Below are 5,764 nucleotides of genomic sequence, written 5' to 3'. Positions count from 1 at the left end.
GTGAGTGTGGCCTTTTTTGGAAAAAGGGCCACTGCACTCCAGCCTGGGTGACAGAGCAAGACTCCGTCTCAAAAAAAAAAAAAAAAAGTTAGCCAGGCATGGTGGTACGCACCTATAGTTCCAGCTACTCAAGGGTTGAGGTAGGAGGACAGCTTGAACCCAGGAGGTGGAGGTTGCAGTGAGCAGAGATCATGCCACTGCACTCCAACCTGGGTAACAGAGCAAGACCGTAAAAAAAAAAAAAAAAAAAAAAGGCAAAGGATTTGAATAGATATTTCTCTAAAGAAGATACACAGATGGTCAATAACCAATGAAAAGATGTTCAACATCACTAATCGTTAGGGAAATGCCAGTCAAAACCACAATGAAGTACCACTTCACACTCATTAGAATGGCTACTCTCAAAGAACAGAAAAGAAACAGAAAATAACAACTGTTGGTGAAGATGTGGAGAATTAGTAACTCTGGGAATGACTTGGGCTAGGTTGGTGAAGATATGGAGAACTGTACTGTTGGTGAGAATGTAAAGTGGTTTAACTACTGTGTGAAACAGGACAGTGGCTACTCAAAAAATTAAAAATAGAATTACCATACGATCCAGCAATTCTACTTCTGAGTATATAGCCAAAAGAACTGGGAGAATAATCTTGAAGAAATTTTTCTTTTTTTTTTCCTTTAAAGACAGGGTCTCACTTTGTCACCCAGACTGAAGTACAGTGGTGTGATCACAGCTTACTGCAGCCTCGACCTCCAGGGCCCAACTTGAATAAATACTTGAACACACATGTTCATAGCAGCATTATATACAATAATCAAAAATTAGAAGCAACTCAAGTGTCCATCCATGGATGAATAAACACACACACATATATATAATCTATATATACACACAATGAAACATATATGGATATTCATCTATCCATGGATATGTAAATATATATATACAAAAATATTCAGCCTTGAGAAGGAAAAAAAGTCTGACACATGCTCTAACATTGATGAACCTTGTGGACATTAAGCTAAGTGAAATAAGTCAGTCCAGAAAAAAAAAAAAAAAAAGATTCTGGAATCCAGGCTTGTAAAAAGAAAAAAATAAAAACAAAACCCCTCACAAATACTGGGCAGGGTGCAGTGGCTCATGCCTGTAATTCCAGCTACACAGGAGGGAGGATCACCTGAGACCAGGAGTTTGACACCAGCCTCAGCAACACAGCGAGACCCCGTCTCTTAAAAAACAAAGACAAATACTGTATGGTTTAGCTTATAGGTGGTATGTGGAGTAGTCAAATTCATAAGAAACAGAAAGTAGAATGGTGGCTGCCAGGGGCTGAGGGAAGGGGGAAATGGAGAACTGTTGTTTAATGGGTACAGAGTTGCAGTTTTGCAAGATGAAGAGTTCTGGAGATCGGTTGCACAATAGGGTAATGTACTTAACACTACTGAACTATATGCTAAATATGGTTAAGATGGTAAATTTTATGTCACTTTACCACAATTTTTTTAAAAGTTAAAAGAGTTTGGTGGGGTAGGCAGAAGAGTTTGGATTTTATATATTCCCTGGGTATTCGCTCAGATCGGAAAGTTTGGCAGGGCAGATCAGTGGTTGTTGAAACCAAGCGCTTTCCTTTGCTAGAGGAAATAAACACCTAGATATAATACACAGAAAAATATGGCTAATAATCTATAGGCTTTTCAGGGACTTAGAGAAACCAATCCAATAAAATTCTTTAAAGTATGCCCACTCCTCACTATTCCCAGGGACTGATTCATAGCAGCAGCATCACAGAGAAGGCATATAATCATATATTTATCATGGCAAGGAGCTAACTGTATCAGGGAGAAATAACTGCCTTAAATTTGGGGAAACAGAAGGGAAATATATATTATGCCAGAGCCTCAGTTTTGCAACATGGGCCTTAACAGAAAGGAAGGGTCATGGGAGGGGCAGGATTATTAGCGAAAAAGGCATTCAGAAATGAGGGGGACTCAGGGACAACTTCATCCCACTGAGATGTCCTGGGAATAAGAAACTACCCCCAGCCCCTCTCTCAGGTGCCCAGCCAGCCAGCCATGGCCCCTCTACCTGACTGCCAGACTGAATGAGGCCTGGAAGCCCATGGTGCTCCTCTCTCCTAGCTGCTAGGCCACAGAACCAGGGAGTCCTAGAGCAGAGAAACTTCTCAGAGAAGGATCTCCAGGTTGCCTCAGGACTAGACTGAGAGGCCAGATCCTCAAACTCAATCCAGGGCTGGCTGTCTCTCTGAGAAGTGATGACAACTGAGCCACCAGGCGGCAGCAAAGTCCAGCAAAGAGACCCAGAGGTATTGGGGTAAGACTTTATTCTCCCCGCTCAGAGAAAGCTACCCCTGTCCCCTTGCTGCGGAAAACGGGCCCAGAGCCCTTCCTGTCCAGGTCACCTACCTATCCAACAGAAGAAGGGAATCTTCAGGAAGGCTTGTGTGGCCATTTCCCCTGAAAAGAATGGCTCTATCCGCTTCCGCTTTTGTCCTCCTCTCCCTCTTCTCTCATCACCTGGGGAAGGGCCAGCGCCGATTGTGAAAGGACGTTTCAAGGGCTCTCCAGGCTTCCCCCAGCTCTGGCCACTAGGAAGACAGGCGTGGAGAACAAGTGTGTGTGTTTGTGTTTCTGGGCTGCAACGGTGGAGAGCGCAGCTTCTAGGGCATAGAAATCCCAGGCTCTTCTCCAACCTGCCCTTGTTTGGAGTAGCATTTTCTCTTAGACACAGAATTACCGAAATCTGGCTCCTGTGAAGTGTGATTTCATGATGGCAACAACACTCTTTCCGCTCCTGCCTTTATTTAGAGAGCATGGGCTGGACCCCAGAGCAGAGCGTTTTAATGTTTAACAGTTCCACATGCTCTGTCTGCTGACAGGGAGAGGGCGGGAGGCACTTAAGCCTCTCAAATGATATTCTAGAGAAACCTGAGTTCATCCCCCTGCATGCCTGACCTCCACAGAGCCAAGGAACACCTGGCACCCAGCAGGGCCCTGCTTTTGCTGCTGCCTTCGTGCTGGCAGGGCTCCTTGCCTTCCCGGAATGTGTTCCTTCTTGTTTGCCACTCAGTGCTTGGCCCAAAGCCAAACCTAGGCTGCTCGGAATGCCATGCCCCCGCTCACTTTTCTCTCAGGATCTGAGACAAGGCTCTCTTCCGCCTGGGGAAAGGCCAGGCCCTCGCTGCAGCCTCATCCCACTGTGCAACTTCTCTAGGCACATCAGACTCTCCACCGACTGAAAGCAGAAGCACTTAGGGAGAGGACAGCAGGGTCTCCAGGAAAGCAGACAGTGTGGCATATTTATATCCTGTTGGTGGCCTTCTAAATTGAGCCAGAGTGGGCAAAGAGTTATTCACAAGCTGTTCATTAACTTGCTAAATGCAGAAAGGTTGGGTTGGGCACCACTCTGGGAAAACATGACACCCCTGCTCCTGGATTCAGTCTAGCATGAAGGCGTGTTAATTGGTGTAGGATTTCTATGGCAGTTTTTCTTTGCTGTTAGTTCCAAATACCAGACTAGTCTGTGTGGCATGCTCTCTCCAATATATAACTACATTTAAACAATTTATTAAGCACCTTCTATGGGGTCCCGAATTCATGCTTCCATAGATACTATGACACTATAATTTTCTGAGCACTTAATTGTGTACCAGGCACTATATAGGGTGCTTTTTATACTCATTATCTCATTGAAGAGAATCTCAATACACCAATACACTTTTCACACTTTACGCTGTGTAAACTGAGATCAATAGGCCAGAAATACAATACGGACCCCTTCAGGGAGTAACTGAGGAGGCGAGGTAGACAGAATAGCAATGTAACCGTGTAAGACGGGTGAGCCCGTGTAACTACAAAAGGCAGTGGTATGGGCAGACTCAATGGTACAGGGGCATGCAGCATGCGTGGGCCTCAAAGAATGAGTAAGATTTGGATCTGAGGAGAGAGGTGGGGTGATCTTCCCAAAATGTGTGTTTGCGGGGTAACATGAGTTAAAAGTATGGTAGTGCCGAGGGCGGTGCAGATAAAAACTTGAAAGAAGCAGAGTCTGAATATGTATGTGGGCAAAATCCCCAGACCTAAATGCCAGGATGACAAGGACAGACTTAGTCTCTCCGGGGGATGAGGAGCTACTGGAGTTTAGGAGTGAAGGAGAAAAGTGATGGTTTAGCGATACTGGTTTCTCAGTAGAGTACGAGGTGGATTAAAAGTTCAGTAGAAGAGTCTAAATCATGGTTTCTCAACCTCAGCACTACTGATATTTTGGACTGGCTAATTCTTTGTTACAGGGAGTTATCTTGTGTATTGAAAGATTCTGGGTCACATCTTTGGACTCTGCTTACCTGATGCCAGTAGCACCCCCCTACTCCTGGTTACGACAACCGAGTGTCTCCAGAGCAAGCAAACTACCCCTAATTGAGTATTACTGCTTTAGATGGCAGGAAATTAGGGCCTGGACCTTATAATATTGGCAGTTATTTTAATAACTGCGTCAGTCTGTTGACTTTCAGAATAGCAGATAAAAGTAAAAAATGCCACAGGAAATTCATCGTCAGTGCCAAAGAACTTAATGGCATAGAGAAAAGAGGCTTCAGAAGTAGATCATTCTGCCTATTAGAAACCTCTAGAGGATACTACAAAGCTACAGATAATGTGCTCAAGACTCATTAGCAAGACAGTGCCGGATAGCAGGATTTCTCTCTCTACCTCACCCACGCAAATCACAACTTACTCAAGGGCCACATTGAGTAAGGAATGCCCCCAATGTACATGCAGGCAGAGAAGCTAATGATCTATAATTTTGCTAGGTTTGCATTCACTCTTCTAGAATTTTGTTTTTGGCAATTGGGAGAGGGGATGAATAGAGACTGGCCTATCAATGAAGAGAGCTGATTTACCAAGATGTGTCTTTGTCTAAAGCAGGAATCAGCTAAGTACAGACTGCTGTACAGCCTGGCCGGCTTTTTGTAAATACACAGTTTTACTGGAACTCAGCCATGCCCCTTTGTTTATGCATTGTCTCTGGCTGCTCTAGAGCTCCAATGGCAGGGGTGAGTAGTTACGACAAATATCGTCTGACCATATCTGGCCCTTTAAGGAAAAGTTTGCTGATTCCTGGCCTAAAGGAAAATGCTTTTAGACTCCTAGCGGTGATGGCTTTTTTTTTTTTAATGGAGTCTTGCTCTATCACCTAGGCTAGAGTGCAGTGGCGTGATCTCAGCTTACTGCAACCTCTGCCTCCCGGGTTCAAGTGATTCTCTTGCCTCAGCCTCCAAGTAGCTGGGATTACAGGCGCCCACCACCACACCCAGCTAATTTTTGTATTTCTTTCTTTCTTTTTTTTGAGATGGAGTCTCACTCTGTCGCCCAGGCTGGAGTGCGGTGGCGTGATCTTGGCTCACTGCAACCTCTGGCCCCTGGGTTCAAGCAATTCTCCTGCCTCAGCTTCCCGAGTAGCTGGGATTACAGGTACCTGCCACTGTGCCCAGCTAATTTTTGTATTTTTAGTAGCGATGGGGTTTCACCATCTTGGCCAGGCTAGTCTTGACTCCCGCCTCGGCCTCCCAAAGAGATGGGATTACAGGCGTGAGCTACCACACTCGGTCTAATTTTTGTATTTTTTTTAGTAGAGATGGGGTTTCACCATGTTGGCCAGGCTAGTCTCGAACTCCTGACCTCAAGTGATCCTCCCACCTTGGCCTCCCAAAGTGCTGGGATTACAGGTGTGAGCCACCGCACCCGGCTTTTT

The sequence above is a fragment of the Mandrillus leucophaeus genome, unplaced genomic scaffold (genome assembly GCF_000951045.1).
Source record: "Mandrillus leucophaeus isolate KB7577 unplaced genomic scaffold, Mleu.le_1.0 Scaffold197, whole genome shotgun sequence".
In the NCBI taxonomy this organism is placed as follows: Eukaryota; Metazoa; Chordata; class Mammalia; order Primates; family Cercopithecidae; genus Mandrillus; species Mandrillus leucophaeus.
This window is presented reverse-complemented; position numbering follows the sequence as displayed.